The sequence below is a fragment of the Eubalaena glacialis genome, chromosome 13, assembly GCF_028564815.1.
Source record: "Eubalaena glacialis isolate mEubGla1 chromosome 13, mEubGla1.1.hap2.+ XY, whole genome shotgun sequence".
In the NCBI taxonomy this organism is placed as follows: Eukaryota; Metazoa; Chordata; class Mammalia; order Artiodactyla; family Balaenidae; genus Eubalaena; species Eubalaena glacialis.
The window spans coordinates 76,611,685-76,623,615 of NC_083728.1; the positions used below are offsets into that span (position 1 = coordinate 76,611,685).

At 43.9% G+C, this 11,931-nt stretch overlaps 1 pseudogene; it reads left to right on the top strand.

Moving 5' to 3' along the window:
- Positions 1–10,981: 10,981 nt before the first annotated feature.
- Positions 10,982–11,503, top strand: LOC133104228 (histone H1.8-like; annotated as a pseudogene).
- Positions 11,504–11,931: the final 428 nt, after the last annotated feature.

Below are 11,931 nucleotides of genomic sequence, written 5' to 3' on the forward strand. Positions count from 1 at the left end.
AACAAAGCAAAATAAGCAGGACCATTACCAGCTCACCAGGGCTGCGTGACCTGCGACCCAGAATGTGGGGAACGTGGGCAGAGCGGCAATCTCAGACAGCTACAATTTGCAGAACCGCCACTTTGGAAAGATAAATATAAGTCGGGCAGCCCTTTGGGCTAGGGAGAAGGAGGACTGGGATAAAATGTCACCGGAGCCCTAATCCAGGGTCACAAGTTCAGGGAGAGCAGATCCACCCACTGCTCTCTATTTTCCAGCTCCCGGTCGCATCCTCTGGCCATGATGATTGCAACAGCTTCCTAAAGGATCTCCCCGCCCCCAGCCTTGCTCCCGTGCAATCCTAATGGCAGCCAGAGAGAACCTGTCAAAAGAAAAATCTGATCCCATTTCTCCCCTGCTTTGAGCTGTTGTGCTGGCTTCCCACTGCCCTTGGGATAAAGCCCAGAGGGACGGGGGCCCTGCTTGACACCCGCAGGATCTTCTTGCCCATTCGTCTTTCTTCTCCTGGCTGGCTGCTGGAGGAAAACCCCCGTGTTCTTTCAGATTCATACACATGCCCTTTCTCTTCCAAGAATGTACTTCTGCCCCCCTTCCTTCATCAGGGTCACTCGGATGCGGCCACCGTGTCTCCACTTGGTGTCCCCTTGAAGGCCAGGCAAATCCTGTGGGCTCCTATAAAGGCTGGATGCTCCTCAAGCGTACCTGCAATAGCAGTAGCTCATGAAGTGACACTTATGAGGGTGAGATCTGAAGGCCTAAGGGGACAGCAGCTCCCGTGTCTGCAGACAGACTGTGCACCACCGTATACAGAGCACAAAGTGTAGACCTAGCCCAGAGCAGGGGCTCAGTAAACGTTGGCTGTAAGAAACCCAGTGCAGCTCTCAGCTTCTCATTGGCCAACTTCATTTTGAGACCCAGCCCTGCCTGTTTCACCCCATCTTCACAGCATCCCCTCTGCCAGAGTCTCTGGCCAGGAGCCTCCTTCCCTTCATTCCGTGCTGAGTCCGGAGTCTTAGCCATGCCCCTTGGACTGGGGGTTTCAGTTCAGCCACTGGGCATGAACCCTTAGGTGTGTAAGCACAGAAGCAGACGGCAGTGTCACGGTTACAAGTGTGGACACTGGACTTAGACTCCACGTCTGAATTCTGGCTCTGCGTCTTTGCCACTGTGTGGTTTTGGACAAGTCATTTAAACCTTGTATTCCCATTCTCCCATTAGTAAAATGGGTATAACAGTAGCACTAATATTCCATGGCTTTGTAACCCTTGCAAAACACATAGAGCCGGGCATGTAAGTATCCTATATGCGTTGGTTTTCATCGTTATGGTTTTGGTGTCTTGATGGAGACCATGGCAAAACTAGACCCAGGGACCCAGTACATCTGTCATTACACCTAGTAATGCCACCACTTTGAATGAGCATTTATAAAGCACCAGAAGGGTAGGTGCTATCTTATCTATTGTGCGGTGAAGAATCCGATGCTCAGAAAATGTCAGAGGATTCTGCTCAAGATCACAATGCAGAAAGTGACAGACCCAAAATCAAACCTATGCCTGTCTGACCGCAAAGCCTGTGCTCTTAATTACACTGTCCTAAGCTTTGCCTGTGGTCCCCTCTTTGGTCACCACCTCAGGGAGAGTTCTCTCTCTGCCTCTCTCTGTAGCATCTCCTCCTTTTCCTTTCCTTTGCGTCCAGTCTCTGCAAAGATATCCCCTCTTTGGGAAACTTTCCCTGACTTCCCCAGGCTGAGTCACACGTTCCACTTTTGTGCTTATCCCCATCCTGGCCACATCAGTCACAATAGGCCGGGCTATGCTGCAGCAACAAACAATCCCAAGACCTCAGAGGCCTAAACAATGATGTTTAAGGTATCTCACACAGTACTTGACCACCTAGGGTTGCCAGGCTCACTCCAGGGCCCGGGTAGACCAAGCAGCCTCTATCTCGAACATTTCCAGTCATCACGACAGAGAGTAACAAGGGTCACTGTGGTGGAGATCGGCATAGAAATGCTCAGAAGGCAGAACTTACGCTATTAGCTCACATTTTGTTGTCTAAAGTAATAAACTGGACTCCGAGGGAAGCATAGCCCTCCCATGCAGCCATCCTATTGGTAAACCGCATAGAGCTCCCGTCACATTATAAGGTGGGGAATTGTTGACTTCTCTGTTTTCCCCACTGTGAGCTTCTCCAGGCTTTGGTCTTTACCTGCGGGATTTTGCCTGGCACAGTTTCTACACCAAATAGGGACCCACCATCTGCATGTTGAATAGACAAAGGCATGCCTGAATGCAATCCAGACCAGAGCCCTTTCTCCATCCTGACTCCTTGTACCACATTTACCACTTCCTGCACAGAGGCAGCTCATTTGCATGATGGCTCCAGCCACACAGGTCTTCTTTTCCACAAACACGCCAGGTTCATTCCCCAGTGCAGGGCCTTTGCACGTGCTGTCCCTTTTTTCCAGGAACACTCTCCCTGAAATCTGTGTACACTGAAGATGTTTTCCTGGACCACCTCATTTAAAAGCACTCTCCAGGGACTTCGCTGGTGGTGCAGTAGTTAAGAATCCGCCTGCCAATGCAGGGGACACGGGTTCAAGCCCTGGTCCGGGAAGATCCCACATGCCGCGGAGCAACTAAGCCCGTATGCCACAACTACTGAGCCTGCGTGTCACAACTACTGAAGCCCATGAGCCTAGAGCCTGTGCTATGCAACAAGAGAAGCCACCACAATGAGAAGCCTGTGCACCGCAACAAAGAGTAGCCCCCGCTCGCTGCAACTAGAGAAAGCCCACGCACGGCAACGAAGACCCGATGCAGCCAAAAATAAATAAATAAATAAATAAATTTATTTTTAAAACAAGCACTCTCCAGCCACAGTCCTCTCTATCCTCACGTCCTGTTTCATATTCTGCATAGATATTCTTGCTGTATTAAATTACATTGTTGATTTATTTACTTAGTGTTTGTCTTCCTGATGAAAATATGGCTCCATGAGGCTGGACCCTTACCCATGATGTTTCTATCCCTAGAACTGGAATAGTATTTGGAATTAGTCAACACTAAATACTGTATTTGTTGAACTAATGAATACATGACTAAATAAATATGTAAATACACTATTTATTGCCACAGTATGGAGAGCAAAATACAAAAAAATACTCTCTGTCTACTACAGAAAATAATATTTAGAGAAAAATAAGTGCATGAACTCAAACTTCCCTGGATTTTTTTTTTAAGATTCTCAACCCATCACAATCAGCCCCAGTGCCCTTCTAAAATGTATGATGACAAGCAAAATGATGGCGAATTAAATGTTTAATTAATGTTCATTATTGCTACCATATTAGTTTGCAGTCAAGTTTATGACCCAATAGATTTGCCATCTTTATGAGTGACAGGTTGATGTCTTGGCACCGGAGCCTTTGGCATCAGCAGGGAGTTCGGTGCGTTTCTGCCATCGTCTAGCTCCTCGTGAGGGAGGCAGCCCTGCATACTGAGAGAGGCACAAGACCCCTCACTCATTCATCCCATGAAGCCTGACTGAGAACCTACCACACTCCAAACTATGCCAGGCTCTGCAATGAGCAGACGGGGAGTGAGTGAATATATGCATGCATTTATTCATTCAACAAACATTTATTTCTGTCTCCAGCATGTATGAAGTGTTGCATTAGGTAGTGAATAAAACAGAAATGGAAATAAAAAGTGTAGGTCTGGTTCAGACTCTGGAATCTCTCTTAAGTTCACAGTGAGTAAGCAACAGTGGCAAATTTGACCATGCACATCTTTGCGGCTCTTGCTCAAAGATACTGCTCTCCTAGCCTTCACTCCCCTCATTCCTGTCATTCCTCACCCCTGCATATCAACCATCAGCAAGAGCTGATGACCCTACTTCTGAAATACACCCGGAATCCATCTAGTCATCTCCTGCTCTACCTCCCCCTCCCCCACCTTCGTCTCTCATCTGAATGTTTGCAACTCCCTCCTGCTTTCCCACTGCCCTTAGAATAAAATCAAATCTCTTATCACAGCCCACAGCCTAGCTTGCCCATCTCATCCTCAACTCCCCACAATCCTTAGTCATCATTTTCCTCCCCACTAGGAAGTCTGCTTTGGTTTCACTCATTAAGAGGTGGATCCAAAAGAATGTCTTAAGCTACAACCAACACAAAATCTCAATCAAGGAAAATTAGCTAATCTCACATTAAGGAAAGTCTGGTCCTAGGGCCATGCCAGAGGTAACAAAACCCAAGTTCTTTCTGAACTCTGATTATCCAGTCTCGAATATGGCTTTCCACAGACTAGCTCCCTCAAAGCATCAGATGGCTGCCGTGGTTCCATGTGTTACACTTTTTCCCATGTGTCTCCTTCTATCTGTGAGGAGAACCTTCCCAGAAACCCCCGTATGCTTCCCTTTACATCTCATTGGCCAGATGGTGTCACATGCCCATTCCTAAACCAATCACCAGCAGTGGGACTAGGACAACCTTGATTACCTTGGACTTTTTAGAATTTAACCCCAACTCATGATGGGGAGAGGTGGACATCCAAACAAAACTGGAGTTCTGCCAAAATGGAAGAAGGAGAATAATTCTGTGGGGAGATAACCAACCTGCCTGCCCCAACCAGGAGCTGGGCTATAGAGCATGAGGGGTTCCAACCCCAGCTCTGCCACTTAGATGCCATGTGATATTTGATAAGTTCTTTTGCTTCTCAATGTGTCAGTTTCCTCATCTATAAAGTGAGGTTGGCTGTAGTATTTACCTTTAAGGTTTTTGTTAAGATTAATCAGTTAATACATGTAAAAGAACTTAGAATTTTGTCTGGCAGGTAATAAGTGGTAGTTGATGTTATTCTGTATGACAACTCAGTTTAAAGGAAGTTTCATCATTGGAAACAAGAAATGAGTTTTTAAACAGTTTCACCAGGGAAGTATATCTTCACAACAGTTCTATGAGGTGGGTAATGGTATCTACTGCTAAAGAGAATCTGAAGCCTAGAGGGTTATGTAAGCAGAGCTGCTGACTTCTAGTCTTGGGCTTGTTTTTCTGAATGATGCTTCCAATGCAAGAGAAGCTGAATATGTGAGCCCTGGAAGGCTGGTGTCTTAGTCCAGTTTGGCTGCTATAACAAAAATACCATACACTGGGTAGCTTACACAACAAATATATATTTCTCACTGTTCTGGAGGCTGGGAAGTCCAAGATCAAGGCACTAGCAGACTCAGTGTCTGGTAAGAGCCTGCTTCCTGGTTCATGGATGGCTATCTCCTTGCTGTGTCCTTACATGGTGGAAAGGTTAAGGGGGTCCCCTTTATAAGGGCATTAATCTCATTCATGAGAGCTCCACCTTCATGACCTAATCACATTCCCAAGGCCCCACCTCCAAATACCATTACAGTGGGGATTAAGTTTCAACATAGGAATTTTGGAGGAACACAAACATTCAATCTATAGCAATCTGCTCCTGGGCCCCCGAAATCTGTGTTCTTCTCACACGTAAAATACATTCATTCCATGTGAATAACCCCCAAATCTTAACTCATTCCAATATCAACTTTAAAGTCCAAGTCCAAAGTCTCATTTAAATACCATCTAAATCAGACATGGGTGAGACTACAGGTATGACTCATCCTGAGGCAAATTCCTCTGCAGCTGTGAACTTGTGAAACCCAACAAGTTACGTGTTTCCAAAATATTATGGTGGGACAGGCATAAGATAGGCATTCTCATTCCAAAAAAAAAAGAAATACAAGAGAAAAAATGAGTGACAGGTCCCTGGTAAGTCCAAAGCCTAAAGGAGGAAATTCCATTAGACCTTTAAGGCTCAAGAATAATCCTCTTTGGCTCACTGCTCCAGCTTCCAGGCCCACTAGAGTGGCAATGTCACTCCCTACACCCCAGAGGCTCTCTGCCTGGGCACCACTCCTGAGGTAGTTCTCTGTAATGGACCCACCCCCATGGTGGTTCCAGGCAACTTAAGTCTTCGTAACTAAGGTGGAGGTAACCACATCCCAGGTCTGTGCACTCTGCTTGCAGACAAAGATGGCACCACATAGACACTGCCAAAGTCCACTGCCTGAACTCTCTGATAGTGTAACCACCACAGCCAGAGCCAAACTGAGGCCCACCAGAGCCACACGTGGGGAGACCGAAGGTTTATAAACAGCAGTCTTCTTACTGTGAACTCACAGAAAATGTGAGGGAGCCCTCTAGGGTCGCCTTTATAAAGGCACTAATCTCATTCAATGGGGCTCCATCCTTATCAACTAATGATCTCCCAAAGGCCCCACCTCAAAATACCATCACACTGAGGATTAGGATTCAATATATGAATTTTGGAGGGACACTAACATTCAGTCCTTAGCATCTGGGAAGGGAGAGACATCCTTGGCCTGACCTAGCAGGCCATAGGAGCCAGAGACCATCCACTAGAGAGGCAGAGAAATTCTCCCAAGGGAACAAAGAGCAGGAAACTCTGGGTAGTCTGAGGGTGCATGGGGGAGAACAGACTGGCTGGAGGATATTCTCTTCACAGACTAGGAAGAGAGAAGCCTCAGAATTCCTGCTGAGCTTTGACTTCTGGGCAGAGGGCTGTAAAGAGTAAAACCAACCATCATGTACCAAGACATTTTCTCATTGCCATACACTCAACTAAGTTACTCCCCCTATTATCTCATCCAATTATCCCAAGAACTCTGGCCACAAGAGCTGTCATTCCAACCCTACAGAGAGAGAGAGGGGTGAGTGACAACAACAAGACACTGGGCTCAAATTCCAACCCAGAGCCACCTGATTCCGACATGCCAGACTCCAGAATAATCAGGAGGACTGGGAAAGTTGCCAGCCCTCCATCTTCTCTGTCTACATCACGAGATTCCTGGCTGACACTACACACATCAGTCCACTAGCCCAAGTCACTTCAGGGCCTCCTGAATTAACTCTAAATTAGAAGTGCATGGTGGGACTTCCAGAATGATGGATCGAGGTGCTCAGTAGATCCTCTTTCCAGTGAAACAACAATTGAATGGGTGAAAAAAAGTTTTTAAGGCATCCAAAGTCTCTGGAAATTGTCCTAAGGGCATGGAGCAAATGGAGAAACATTCATTCAAGAAAATCCACTAAATCTCCATAAGAGTCTGTAGCATTTAAGCTGTGACCCACTCCATTACCCCCCAACACTGCATTCCAGAGCCATAATTCAGGTGTGTACAACCAAGAAGACAGGGGTTTTCTTTCTCTCCAACTGCCAGTTTGGGGAAGGTTGCTGACATTTCTCATCTCCCAAAGCCCTATGTTGCAAAAGCTTTATTCCAGGCCGACATAGCTGAGAGGATCGAGTCTCTCAGGCCCCATCCAGCCCCCCGACTCATATGGTGGAAGCTCTACCCCAGGCACAATGGACAGAGAATATTTGATTCTAACATCCTCTGCCCCAGCTAACTCCTAGGGCTGAGGTTCCACACCATGGGGGACAAGCCAAGAAGACCAGGCACTGCCACCCCTCTTCATTTCTCACTCATAGAGTGTGAGTGTCACTCCACTTCAGTGACAGTTCTCCACACCCAGCGCGGTGCACTGGCACATGGGTTTGTACTGGGGGAAGAAATACAGGCCATAAGGACAAAGAGATCCATAGCTTTGCCTGATAGGATAGTCTATATTTAGAATAAAAGATAGAGAACTCCATGCCTCAAAACATTGAAGATTTTCATACGATCATCTCAATAGATGCAGAAAAAGCATTTGACAAAATACAACACCCCTTCATGATTAAAACCCTCAACAAATTGGGTACAGAAGGAACATACCTCAACATAATAAAGGCCATTTACAGCAAACCCATGCTAACATTTTGTTCAACAGTGAAAAATTGAAAGCTTTTCCTCTAAGGTCAAAAGAAGACAAGGTGCCCACTCTTATCACTCTTATTGAACATAGTACTGGAAGTCTAGTTAGAGCAATTAGGCAAGACAAAGGTATAAAAGGCATCCAAACTGAAAAGAAAAAAGTAAATGTCATTATTTGCAGATGATATGATCTTTATATTTAGAAAACCCTAAAGACTCAAGCAAAAAAAATTGCAACTAATCAACAAATTCAAAAAAGTTGCAAGATATAAAATCAACATACAGAAATCAGTGCTGTTTCTATACACTAACAACAAAACATCTGAAAAAGAAATAAAGGAAACTATTTCATTCACAATAGCATCAAAAAAAAAAAATACTCAGGAATAAATCTAACCAAGGAAGTGAAAATTCTGTAAAGTAAAAAACTATAAGAAATTTATGAAAGACATTGAAGAAGACACAAAGGAAAGCTATCTCATGTTCATGAACCAAAAGAATTAATATTGTTAAAATATCCATACTACCCAAAGCAATCCACAAACTTAATGCAATCCCTATCAAAATTCCAATGGCATTTTTCACAGAAATGGAACAAACGGTCCTAAAATTTGTGTGGAATCACAAAAGACCTCAAATAGCCAAAGCAGTCTTGAGAAAGAAGAACAAAGCTGGAGGTATCATGCTCTACTCCCTGATTTCAAACTATACTACAAAGCTAAACTAATTAAAACAGTATGGTACTGACTTAAAAATAGACACTTAGACCACTGGAACAGAATAGAGAGCTCAGAAGTAAACCACAACATATAGGTTAAGTAATATATGACAAGGCAGCCAAGAATATTAAATGGGGAAAGGATAGTCTCTTCAAAAATGGTATTGGAAAAACTGGATAACCACATGCAGAAAACATGAAACTGAATCCCTCTCTTACTTCACTTGCAAAAATAACTCAAAATAGATTAAAGACTGAAACATAAGACCTGATTCCATAAAACTCCTAGAAGAAAACAAAGGGAAGAAGCTCCTCTACATCGGTCTTAGCAATGATTATTTGGATGTAACATCAAGAGCACAGCAACAAAAACAAAAATCAACAAGTGGGACTATATCAAACTAAAAAGCTTCTGCACAGCAAAGGGAACCATCAACAAAATAAAAAGGCAACCTACAGAATGATAGAAAATAATTGCAAACCATATATCAGATAAGGGGTTAACATCTAAAGTATATAAGAACTCATATAACTCAGTAACAGCAACAACAACAAAACAATTCAATAAAAAAAAAAAATAAGCAGAGGAACTAAATAGACACTTTTCCAAAGAAGACATCCAAATGGCCAACAGGTACATGAAAAGATGCTCAACATCCCTAATCATCAAGGAAATGTAAATCAAAATCTCAAGGTATCACCTCACACCTGTTAGAGAGGATATCATCAAAAAGACAAATGATAACATGTGTTGGCAAGGATGTGGAAATAAGGGAAACCTCGTGCACTGTTGGTGGGAATGTAAATTGGTACGACCACTATGGAAAACAGTATGGAGGTCCCTTAAGAATAGGGACCTCTATTAAAAATAGAACTTCCATATGATCCAGCAATTCCACTTCTGGGTATTTATCCAAAGGAAATGAAATCAGTATCTGGAAGAGATATCTGTACCCCTATGTTCATTGCAGCATTATTTACAATAGCCAAGATAGGAAAGCAACTTAAGTGTCCATAAATGGATGAATAGATTAAGAAAATGGGGTATATGTTATAGGTATATATATAGACTTTTGATACATGATTTTTATAGATCATGTATGTAATGGGATATTATTAAGCCTTAAGAAAGAAGGAAATCCTGACATTGTGACAACATGAATAAACCTAGAGGACAATATGCTAAATGAAATAAGTCAGACACAGAAAGTCAAATGCTGCATGATCTCACTGATATGTGAGATCTAAAAAGTCAAACTCAGAAAAGCAGAGAGTAGAATGGTGGCTGCATGATCTGGAAGGTGGCAGAAAGGGAGAGACATTGGTCAAAGTTTACAAAGGTTCAGTTATATGGGATGATTCATTTCTAGAGATCTAATGTATACATGGCGACTACAGTTAATAGTGTTGTATTGTATATTTGAAATTTGCTAAGAGAGTTAAGTTACCTTATGTTCTCACCACACACACACACACACACACACACACACACACACACACACACACGTCCTATGTGAGGTGACCGATATCTTAATTAGCTTAATTGGGGTAACTACTTCACAATGTACACATGTATCAAAACATCATGCTATACATCTTAAACATTTTTTATTTCTTAATTGTACGTCAATAAAGCTGGAAAATTTTTTAAATTTAATTCTTTACAAGTTGTGACATAAAAAAAGAGCTGAAACTGTGAAACTCTTAGAAGAAAATATAGAAGTAAACCTTCATGGCTTTTTTAAGGCAACGTTTTCCTAGATATGACAGCAAAATCACAAGTGATAAAAAGAATAAATAGGCCTACATTAAAATTAAACTTTTGTGCTGCAAATGATACCATCAAGAAGGTGAAAAGACAGCCCACAAAATGGGAGAAAATATCTGAAATTTATATATCTGATAAGGAAATTATATCCAGAATATATAAAGTATTTCTACAACTCACAAAGACCAATGACCCAATTAAAAATGTACCAAAGATTTGAATAGCCTTTTCTCCGAAGAATATATACAAATGTCCAATAAGCACATGAAAAGACACTTACTGTCATTAGTCATTAGAAAAATGCAATTCAAGAGAATTCCCTGGTGGTCCAGTGGTTAAGAGTTCATACTTCCACTGCAGGGGGCGCATGTTTGATCCCTGGTGTGAGAACTAAGATCCCACATGCCACTGCACTGTTTTTTTAGCTCCTTGAAAACAATATGATGATGCCTGGGGGAGGGGGTTGGCCACCTACATCTGCCTGTGCAGTGGCTCCCAGGAACTTTGCCTCGAGTGACACCTTGACCTCCTCGACCTCCTCGACCTCCATGGTAGAATCATCCTTATGGTCTGGGTCTGAAAAGCCAGGCCTGAGCCATAATGGAGGCCAAATGCCACACCGCTAGCTTCCGGTGCTGTGCATGGCTGCAGTGCCAGGACACCTCGGTGCAACCATCAAAGTTTACATCCTGCTGAAGCATCCGACAGTGGAAGTCATTCAGTTCAAGTACATGCTAAAGCAGGCCTTGGCCTCTTCCTCAAGCCCATCAACTCCAAGGCCAAGGGGGCCACCAGCAGCTTCAGATTAGTTCCCAAGAACAAAAGGAAAATTCAGCCCAAGAAGACGTCCACCATGACAGCTCCCAGGAGATCCAGTGAGGCTGAGGAGAAGGGCCCCAAGAAACCAAATGAGGCAAAGAAGGACCTTCTCAACCCAGTGAGGTAAAAAGAGACTCAAGAAGCCAGTAGAGGTGAGGGCGCCTCCCTCCAAACCAGGAGTACCTGAGAAGACCCCCAGGAAAGGCAGCCAGACCAAAGACGAAGAGGGAAAATTGGGCAAGGCCAGGAAGGTCTCCCCACAACCAGTCAAGGCTACACAGGCCCCTCCCAGTGCCAACGAACCAGGCAGGAAGTCAAAGGTCAAAGGCAGAAGGAGCCGCTGAGATGCCAAGGCCCACAGGAGAACAAAGCTGAGAGTCAGAGTTCAAACTCATGGTCACCAAGGGCAAGAATGGAGCTGCTTCCCCAGAAAAAAAAAGAGGGAAGCCAAGTTCCTTAAAGAGGTCACTATCCAAGCAGCTGAGGAGGCCAAGAGCCAAAGCTACTGCTCCTCCTAAGGGCAGTGAGTCCAAGATGATGCTTGCATCACTGGCCCGGAAGATAGAGACCCCCAAGGGCCCAAGAAGGCCTGGCTTGCCCAGCAAGGCCTCACTGTCCAAAGGGTCCAGTAAGAAGCAGAAGCCAAGCACTAGAGACCAAGGTAGAGGAAGACTGAGATTCTACTTGCATTTTTATTCCCTAACAAACCAACATTCTACTTATTCTATTTAACCTATTTATCAATAAAGACTTTATCCCCCCAAAAAACAAG